General features: G+C 31.2%; 1 long non-coding RNA gene across 6 annotated transcripts; it reads left to right on the forward strand.

Moving 5' to 3' along the window:
* Positions 1 to 3565: 3565 nt before the first annotated feature.
* On the forward strand, positions 3566 to 10397 carry LOC142641494 (uncharacterized). 6 transcript variants are annotated; one of them, XR_012845415.1, is made up of 5 exons: positions 3566 to 4174; positions 4334 to 4448; positions 6103 to 6144; positions 7396 to 7568; positions 7666 to 8043. It is a non-coding gene; the product is annotated as an uncharacterized LOC142641494 (long non-coding RNA). The 6 variants fall into 6 exon arrangements; XR_012845414.1 differs by having other exon boundaries at positions 7406 to 7568; XR_012845411.1 differs by lacking the exon at positions 6103 to 6144 and adding an exon at positions 10297 to 10397 and having other exon boundaries at positions 3569 to 4174; positions 7406 to 7568; positions 7666 to 7810.
* The last annotated feature ends 241 nt before the right edge of the window (positions 10398 to 10638 follow it).

A 10638-nucleotide genomic window follows, 5' to 3' on the forward strand; every position in this document is an offset into this window, starting at 1 on the left:
TTGTGAAAATGTGAAGTAATTATTAATTAAAATTGTGATTATTTTAGGAAAAAAAGAAGCAAGGAGTGCATAGCGTTTTTATGTTAGGGGAAATGAAGTGGTGTTCTAGTTGTTATGTTTATTACCTATTTTAGTAGTTCTGTTCACAATTTGCTCGTTGTTTTGTTTTGTTTTGTTCTAGTTGTTTTGGTTTGTTTGTAATTCACGCCAGAAATATCGTGAGTGTTTTGAGTGAGGTATAGTAAACTAATAGCTTAGATTTCTGGGTATCAAAATGATAACTTTATTGTTATTATCTTTTTTTTTTAATTGGTAGGATCATCCAAGTTAATTGAAAATGTGAGATGGTCTAGCCCGGAATCTTTCCTAAGCAATACTAGGGTGAAGGACAAACAATTCAACATTCTTTTGACGGAATAGGTGATATTTGAGTTTCCTATCGTATACGTTGGGTTTGTTTGATATTGTAAAACTATTTTAGGTAGCTATTGTAAAGTCTAGTATGACTAGTTCCAAAAGTCATGTGCTTCAAAGTGAAAATGTGAAATAGTTATTAATTAAAATTGCGATTATTTTACGAAAAAAAAAGGCACTGAATGCGTCAAGTGTTGATGTTAGGGGAAATGACGTAGTGTCTTAGTTGTTCTGTCTAGTATCTATTTTATTGCTTCTGTTCACTATTTGGGAATTGTTTTGTTTTGTTTTGTTGGAAATTCATGCCAAAAATTTGTATGGTGAAACTGCTAGGTCAATTGACTTTAAAGTTACTTTGCCAAAATTTCGACTTGTTTTAGATAGAAATTTCATTGATTATTTCTTATTGACGAAATTCGAGGATCAATAAATTTGAATAGCATTATAAAGGGTAAATTTCATTAGTAAATATTTGAAATATGAATATAGTGAGTGTTTTGAGTGAGGTACAGTAAACTAATAGCTTAGAGTTCTTGGAATCAAAATGATAACTATATTGTTATTGCCTTTTTTTTAACTGGTAGGATCATCAAAGTTAATTGAAAATGTGAGATGCTCTAGCCTAGAATCTTTCCTAAGCAATACTAGTGAGAAGTATAAACAATTCAACATTCTTTCGATGGAATAGGTGACATTTGAGTTTCCTATCGTATACGATGGGTTTGTTTGATATTGCAAAACTATTTTAGGTAGCTATTGAAAAGTCTAGTACGACTAGTTTCAGAGCTCATGTGCTTTATTGTGACAATGATAAGTAATTATAAATTAAAATTGTGATTATTTTAGGAAAAAAAGAAGCAGGGAGTGCATAGCGTTTTTATGTTAGGGAAAATGAAGTGGTGTTCTAGTTGTTATGTTTATTACCTATTTTAGTAGTTCTGTTCACAACTTGCGCGTTGTTTTATTTTGTTTGTAATTCACGCCAGAAATATGTATAATGAAACTTCTAGTTCCATTGACTTTAAAGTTACCTTGCCAAAAGTCTGACTTATTTTAGATGGAAATTTCTTTGATTATCACTTATATACAAAATTCGGGGATCAATAAATTGGAATAGGATTATAAAAGGTAAATTTCATTAGTAAATATAGGAAATCTGAATATCGTGAGTGTTTTGAGTGAGGTATAGTAAACTAATAGCTTAGATTTCCTGGAATCAAAATGATAACTGTATTGTTATTACCTTTTTTTTTTAATTGGCAGGATCATCCAAGTTAGTTGAAAATGTGAGATGCTCTAGACCAGAATCTTTCCTAAGCAATACTAGTGTGACGTATACACAATTCAACATTCTTTTGATGGAATAGGTGACATTTGAGTTTCCTATCATATAGGATGGGTTTGTTTGATATTGTAAAACTATTTTAGGTAGCTATTGTAAACTCTAGTATGACTAGTTCCAAAAGTCATGTGCTTCACAGCGAAAATGTGAAATAGTTATTAATTAAAATTGCGATTATTTTGGGAAAGAAAAAAGGCACTAAATGCGTCAAGTGTTGATGTTAGGGAAAATGACGTGGTGTCCTAGTTGTTTTGTGTATTATCTATTTTATCGCTTCTGTTCACTATTTGGGAATTGTTTTGTTTTGTTTTGTTTGAAATTCATGCCAAAAATTTGTATGATGAAACTTCTAGTTCAATTGACTTCAAAGTTGCTTTGCCAAAATTTCGACTTATTTTAGTGGAAATTTCATTGATTATTACTTATATACGAATTTCGAGGATCAATAAATTGGAATATGGTTATAAAGGGTAAATTTCATTAGTAAATATATGAAATCTGAATATCGTGAGTGTTTTGAGTGAGGTATAGTAAACTAATAGCTTAGAGTTCTTGGAATCAAAATGATAACGATGTTGATATTACCTTTTTTTTTATTGGTAGCATCATCCTAGTTAATTGAAAATGTGAGATGCTCTAGCCCAGACTCTTTCCTAAGCAATACTAGTGTGAAGTATAAACAATTCAACATTCTTTTGATGAAATAGGTGACATTTGAATTTCCTATCATATACGATGGGTTTGTTTGATATTGTAAAACTATTTTAGGTAGCTATTGTAAAGTCTAGTATGACTAGTTCGAAAAGTCCTGTTCTTCAAAGTGAAAATGTGAAATAGTTATTAATTAAAATTGCGATTATTATACGGAAAAAAAAGGCACTGAATGCGTCAAGTGTTGATGTTAGGGGAAATGACGTGGGGTCCTAGTTGTTCTGTTTATTATCTATTTTATCGCTTCTGTTCACTATTTGGGAATTGTTTTGTTTGAAATTCATGCCAAAAATTTGTATGATTAAACTTCTAGTTCAACTGACATTAAAGTTACTTTGCCAAAATTTTGACCTATTTTAGATGAAAATTTCAATGACTATTAATTATGTAAGAATTTCGAGGAGCAATAAATTGGAATAGCATTATAAAGGGTAAATTTCATTAGTAAATATACGAAATCTGAATATCGTCAGTGTTTTGAGTGAGGTATAGTAAACTAATAGCTTAGATTTCCTGGAATCAAAATGATAACTATATTGTTGTTAACTTTTTTTTTAATTGGTAGGATTATCCAATTTAATTGAAAATGCGAGATGCTCCAGACCAGAATCTTTCCTAAGCAATACTAGTGTGAAGTATACACAATTCTACATTTTTTTTATGGAATAAGTGAGATTTGAGTTTCCTATCGTATACGATGGGTTTGTTTGATATTGTAAAACTATTTTAAGTAGCTATTGAATAGTCTAGTATGACTTGTTCCAAAAGTCATGTGCTTCACAGTAAAAATGTGAAATAATCTATATATATATTATATATTATTATTATTATTATTATTATTATAGACAAAGCTGAGAGAAAGTTGGTTCTTATATTTAAGGACGAGTTGACAAATAAGATAACTACTTATTTAAAATTCAAACACATATACAATTTTTTTAAAAATAATCGTAACTTACCATGCTTGGCTTTTTACTGCAATTAAAGAGGTGTTGACACCTAAGCAAAAAAAAGGCCGGACAGTGCGTCGGGAAACTCACTTTCATTAAACGTTTTCTGCTCGCTTTCATTAAACGTTTATTTATAAAAAGCAAAAACCGCATGCCCCAAGACGCAAACCCCATTTTTCACTCTGACTTCCGCCTCTTCTCTCTGTAATAACTCCCTAGCCACACAGATCACAATACCGTGTTCCAGACTCTGATTTTAATCTCTTCGCTGCAACTCACGCAGATCAGAATACCGTCTTCCGCACCAACAAACATACGAAAAAAGAAAATCCAAAAGGAAGCGAAAGAAAAAGAAAAAAGAGTCTGTTCGTTTTCTGTAACAGTGAAAACTGAAAGACTTAGTTCGTCCTCTGCAACAAAAAACAAAGATTGCTACACAGAGATAGAGAGAAGGGCACCACCCAGATCTTTTGCCATCACCGTATTCCTAATCAAAAGTACAAACTTAATCTAATTTCAGTTTCTCCTCTTATGAATACTCTCTCTTTTCGCTTCCTTTTGAATTTTCTTAACACTAACGCTTGCGATACGGAGATAGAGGACGAAAAAAAACCTTGCAATACAGAGATGAGAAGGAGACAGAGTTCGAACCCGCCACCGTCCGTTCCCCTGCCAAAATTATGCCACCAGAATCGGCACTGGTAACCGAAAGGTAAATGCAGGAATTGAGATACAGACATAGAGAGAACTACCACCAGTAAGTTTTTCTTCTTTTTTGTTCTTTCTTAGATCTGGGTATGGGTATGAAATATGAATTAGTTTTGAGAAATTTGGTTGGATTGATTTTAATTTAGGTATTTGGGTTACATTAGGTTTTGATTTCATTTTTTGAAATTTGGGGTTATATATGATTTAGGTTTGGAGAGGGCAAAAATAGAGAAATAAGGGAGAACGTGAGTTCGTTATTCAGAAAGAGCATTGGTAAAGAGAAATCAAACATCTTCCTATCAGAACGCCAGAAACCTTTATTGGTATTTTTTTTTAATATTGCTTTAAACGTTTGAGATGATTTAGTCTTAGGTTTGGGTATTTAATTGAATTGATTTTGATTCAAGATCTACCTTCCTTTTTTACTTTTTTTTCGTCTAAACCACACTCTTAAATGCAATTTAGAGGACAGAAAAACAAACATCTTCAGGGAGATCGACGAAGTTTGATTTTTTTTTTTTTAATTTGATTTTGATTGTCAATTTTTCATATAATTACTGCTTCAATTATAGGAAAAAATAATTGTGTTAAGTTCTTAAAATTTTCTATTGCATATGACTAATTGTTAACAGTTTTCTATTCAATTTTTATCTATTTTAAATTAGTCCTATGATAGATTAGTTCTATGACAGATTTTGTTTGATGTTTCTTTTGCAGAGTGAATATTTGTGGATTTTTTTAAATTAGTTTAAATAGATGGGTTAGATTTAGTTTTGATTAAGGGATTTTGGTTACAAATTTTGTTTAGGTTAGCTGGCTTGGCATAAATTGGTTTTAGGTATCTAGAATCAATTTTGCATATTTGGGTCGCTTTGATTTTGAGTTTGTCTCTGTTGTTTCTGAATGGTCCCTTTTTAAAATCTATTGAAAATATGCGGAGAAACATGGTACAAATTATATGATTGATTGCACCAGTTTCATTACTCCACTGTAGTTGTTAGGAAATATTGTCCTGGACATTCGGTGCCCTGTTTCTTAAATGCTTCCCACTTGGATATGAAAGAATCATCCTTCAATTGTGTTCTTTGTGAACATCTTTATCAAAAACATGTATCATTCGTGTATGGTATGTTATGGCATGTTTGGATGTTTAAAAAAGGAGGGGGAGTAGAGTAGAGGGAAGGGGAGTAATTCAATTACCTTGTTTGAGAGTTTTTTAAGGAAGGAGGGAGAGGGATTTGGAGGGGTTTGGAGGGGTTTCAACTACCTCCAACCCCTCATTTTTAATTCCCCCAAATTGGAGAGATTTGGAGGGAGAGTAGAGCACATAAAATTATTTATAAAGTAAATTACCTAATTTACCCTTATTATATTTATAAAATTACAATGTTAAAAACAAGGGGAAGGGCTAATTACTCCCTTCCCCCTTACTAATTATAAAAACATCCAAACAAGGTGGAGGGTAATTATTCTCCTCTACTCTCCTCCCCACTACTCCCCTCCCCTCTACTCCCCTCTACTCTCCTCCCTCTCTAAACTCCCAAACAAGCCATTAGTGTTCTCAATTAGTCCATGAAACAAATACCATATTGCCAAGTAGTTTTTTTGCTGCATTATGTTTTGATTTTTTTAAAAGTTGTTTTAAAAGATTATCAGAGTTATCCTAATATTGACATTGTTTAAGAGAAACTTTTTTCGATATTGTATTCTTTCTCTATCTTTCACAATTCAAAACCTAATTATGTGATAAAGATTTTGGATTTTTTTTTTAAACAAAGCCAAGATCATGAAATTCTAGCTGGAACTAATAATGTTTCTGGCAGATATTATTTAGGAATAATAACAATAACAATAACAATAATAATAGTGTACTGACACCTATATGGGATGAGCTAAAAGCAGTCTTCTTATGACAAAATGTCATTTGTATGGTGCAATATGTCATTTTGCCTTACTTTGTTTAGTTCTCTTTTACAGGGTGTTACTATTGCTCTTTTTTTTTTTTTTTGCAACACTAAGGTAAGATTCTGTGAAGGCACCAGTTAGTTAACCCTTTTGAAAGTTTTTATTTTTTATATTTATTTGTTTGCCTTTTGTAAAACAAATCATAGTTCTTCAGCACATGTGTAAATAAGAGAAGCGTTAAATTAATGATAATAGCTATGGTGATAGAGTTAGGGGTGATGGATATCATTGCAGTGCTAGCAACATGGTGTGAAAGAGATTTAGGGTGGTCATGGAGAGAGCAATTATTTAGAGGTTATCAATCTGATGGTTGTTGTTATAGTGGTTGGTAGTGTTGAAGATAGGGAAGAGATTGCTTGAGGCATTGTAGGAGATGTTCTTCATGGTTGAGCTCCATATAGAATTTTCTAATGTTCTTCCACTATCAGATTTTTATTACTGCAAGGACCAGTTTCGAGTGTATGATTTTTTGAAATTGTGTTCTAGCCCATGCATGACAGGAAATTTGATGGGTTTTAATCATTGATCTCAGAAATATTTAATATTTTTCTTTGTTTGGTTTGTTGGTGCTGAGATGTAAATATTTAAGATTTTTTGTTTGGCTAAGGGGGGTCACTTTGTCAAGAGTGTAGTAAATATTTGGTTCTAGACTTCAGCTCTGTTCTCATTGCTTTTAATTCATACTTAGAATAGTTTGTATTTGTTGGCTTTCTTTTATTTTGGATTTAGGATTGAGGTTGGAAAGTGTATTTAATTGAGTTACTACCAAAGATGGGCTATGTTATCCAGTTGCAGAAACCTAACAAAAATTGATGTTATTTCTAAACTACAATTAAATACCTAAATCTGTTAAATTAGTATTTTTTTTAAAAACCCAATACAAAAATCATTGTTATTGAAGTCTTAGAATGGTGGATAAACTAGCTTTTCTTCTTTTTTTTTTCTTTTTTTTCAAATCATTAAAAATAACAATATGGGACTCAAAAAATTGATCTCTATATTTTCTAAACCTAAATCGTTCATAGCTAAACCTGCGAATTTCATAAAATTTGTTATTGTTTTTGACCTCAACTCAAATAAACTTCAATTCTAAATATTCTGAAGTAATATGTTTACATATGTAGATGTTGGTCATGGGTTTGTATGTTAGGTCATTCTTTTTGTTGGGTTTGTGTTTGAACTTTTAGAGAGTTCATTTAGGTGTTATGAACACATATTTCTATCTCTCTTTTTCATCCTTTTCTATTAATATCAGTTTCTGTTTAATATATTGTAGATTAAATAGTTTTTACTGATGTATCTTAGTCATTGGCAGCTTGGGGAAGGTTTGATATTTTGGGTCTTCTAAGATAGAAGTTCAATAGCAGTTTTGGGTAAATGGGGACAACCAGAGCTGCAATGTACATAGATTATGAATTAATCTTTTGCGGTGATGTTAACAATTACACCATTGTTCAAATGAACTCACAAAACTCCAGGTATGAACTAAAGATTTTGAGATAAATGATATGGTCTCCATGTATCTTTTAGTTTTGTTATTAATTTTTCCATTCCACTTATCTTTCAACCTTGCAGTGCCACGACTACACAATTGAAGAGCTCATCACAAAGAGCTTCAACAGCGTTGACATTGTGCTCTTTAGCAATCAGATTGGCCAGATGAATATGAAGAAAGGTGCATCATAGACAACAGTACCTAATCTTTCTCCCTCTCTTTTCGGTAATGGAACACCGTTGTTTCTTCTTTTTTTTTCCTTTTGGGTCTTCAATTATGGCAGATTATTATTGGAACACCAGTGTTTGAAGAAATGCTTAAACTGAACTTTGGATTGGATGTGTGGAACCCAATTGTTTATGCACGTACAATGTTATTGACAGATTTCTTTTAAATTTTTTTTTGAATTGTGATATCAATATTTCGTTAAGATTAATAATTTTTATAGATTAGTTCTTTGGAAATTTGGTTTTCTTATTAAATATTGTGGTTTTATTTAAGAATATGTATGTGGGATTGGCCTATATATGCTCAACATACATATTCATATTGGTATATTTAATTTGTGTTTGCCAATTGGGTTTGTGTATGACCTTGGGTCCTTGCTGTCTAATTGTTACTTTCTTTCTCAAAAGGCTAAATTCTTTCTTATGTTGAGTTATTTATATTTGATGATTTCTAAGTTATTCTTTATGTTGGTGCTATTTATCATTTTTTTTTTGTAGTTATAGTCATTGAGATTGCGTGGAATGAAAGATTATGGGCAAGAAAGTTGGATACTTTTAACCCAATTTTGTTGGGTAAGCAATTGTGGAGATTTGAGCAGGAAAGAAATCACCTTTGGAAGTGAGTTTCTTGAATAAAGTATGGGGAGGTTTGGGACAATTGACATTGGATTTGGCAATTGCAACCTTTGGAGAAACGAAAATGTAGGATGGGATAGGTTTGCAGGACATGTGACTTTTGTTATTGGGGATTGTAGAAAAACAAGATTGTGAAAATTGACTGGGAGACCATATGCAACAAGAGCATGATTTCATATCAGTAGGTTACTTATTTGGATGAGCTCACATTTTGCTGATTTTTTTTTAATCTTGCAGATTGCTATTGGCAATGGGATTTTGCTTATTAAATCTGATGCCCAATATCAACCTTTGTTAGTAATTCTATTCATGATTCTCACGGTGTTAAAAATAGGAAAGTGAGATACTTTTTTTTATGCTCCCCATAGGACAGAACATTCAAAGCAGTTTTTTAGAATTATGATAAATGAAATGTATATTTTGAGAGTGAGAGAGACCTATGTGTGGTCATGGATGATAAAGACAGCTATGTAAGTCAGGTATGTATAGTTGGCCCATTTGGTTGGTGATAAAATCTGGGGAATGTTTAGTTTTATGACTATGAAATTGAAATTTGCTATCAATTCATCCATATTTTTTCTCAAAATTGTGTAGCTTTCATGATGTTCAATAATTTTATCTTATCTATCTATCTATCAATATATATATATATATATATATATATATATATATATATATATATTATAAAACCGAAGCATCTGACTCTCAGTGAACTCCATAATATGATGCTACATTAGTTAGCTCCACAAATTTCCATATCGACATTTTTTCCTCTACTTTTTAAATCTGAATTAATGTCTTTCAATTTTTTTTTTCCAGACCTATTACCTGACTCCCCTTATAGTTTTATGCTAACCTTATGCATTCAGATTTTAGACGCTCTCTCTTCTGTTCTGATTCTCCTTCTCCTTTGACAAGTTCAGCTGTTCTCTCTGTCTTTCTTAAAACCTCTGAGAGATGCCACCATGTCAAACCACCATCCCACCTTTAGCCCAGCCTCCACCCATATACTGCTAGAACTACTATAGTGCAGATATTTTTTAAAAAGAAAATTTGATGTTAAATATGATTTAAGTTGTCATTTTGGGTTGAGTGTCTTTGATTTAGATATTTGGATTATTGGTTTTGATTAAGGCTGAATGATGATGAAAAACGAAAAGAAGCAAAGAATGAGTTTTTTTAGTATTGGTTTCTTTTGAATTGTATGTACCAGTTGATTTTTTTAATTGATATTATTGAATTTTGGTTTGTGTGTGTGATTCAAATTTGAGAAAATTTTTAGTTGAAATTTAAGATACAATAGGTTTGGATAGATTGGCTGTTGGTTAGAGTTTAAATTTCGTGTTTTTGATGAATTTGGGGATACCCAGATTTACTATTAGGTTCTAATTCAGAAGACCCATTTGACTATTGATTTTAAATGATAGTTGTGCTCTAATCATTATTATAATTTTTGCTTTTTAAGTTTGTTCTCATCTTTTCTATTTGTTCATTTAGTAGATTTTAGATGCTATTATTTGGTTCTCTTTTAGAATAGCATTTTATTATTGCCTATTGGCTTTTCTTTCATATATGCTGGTTAGAGACAATTTTGTGATGCCATCTCTAATCACCTATCCTCTAGATCATATGAAACTGTATATAGTTAAAATATTTCATTGTGAAATTAAAGCTCTCTATAGTTTCTTTAAAGTGGTTTCTAAAACAATTTTGCTCTTGGGGAAATTTTCTCGATGATGGGCTATAATTATTATGGTTTTTTTTTTTTTTTTTTCCAATAACAATTGTTATAGTTGTTATTGTCGTATCAATGTTGGTGCTAAATTTGATATCTTTACTCTTTTGTAGCTTTAACTTAGCCTCATTTGATCAAATTCTTTAGATGAAGAAGTATTAAGACAAAGAACATGAAATCGACTGCAACCATAATTTTCTACCAAATTGCTTCCAATTCACTTTATTTGCTTATAAAATTCTTAAAAGAAATCTATTTGTGAGAATCATATTCTGATGGAAATTATACGTGTTATTATACGACTCTTCTAAAACTATTTATTATTAATCTCTAATTAATTAATGTTATTAAAATTCTATTTCATATCCCCTCCTTATCAATAGCCAAAGTAGAATTATATCTCAAAAAAAAAAAAAAATGATTCAACTTGGTTCTTCCAAAGAACCACAATTTTT

The sequence above is a fragment of the Castanea sativa genome, chromosome 6, assembly GCF_040712315.1.
Source record: "Castanea sativa cultivar Marrone di Chiusa Pesio chromosome 6, ASM4071231v1".
Classification (NCBI taxonomy): Eukaryota; Viridiplantae; Streptophyta; class Magnoliopsida; order Fagales; family Fagaceae; genus Castanea; species Castanea sativa.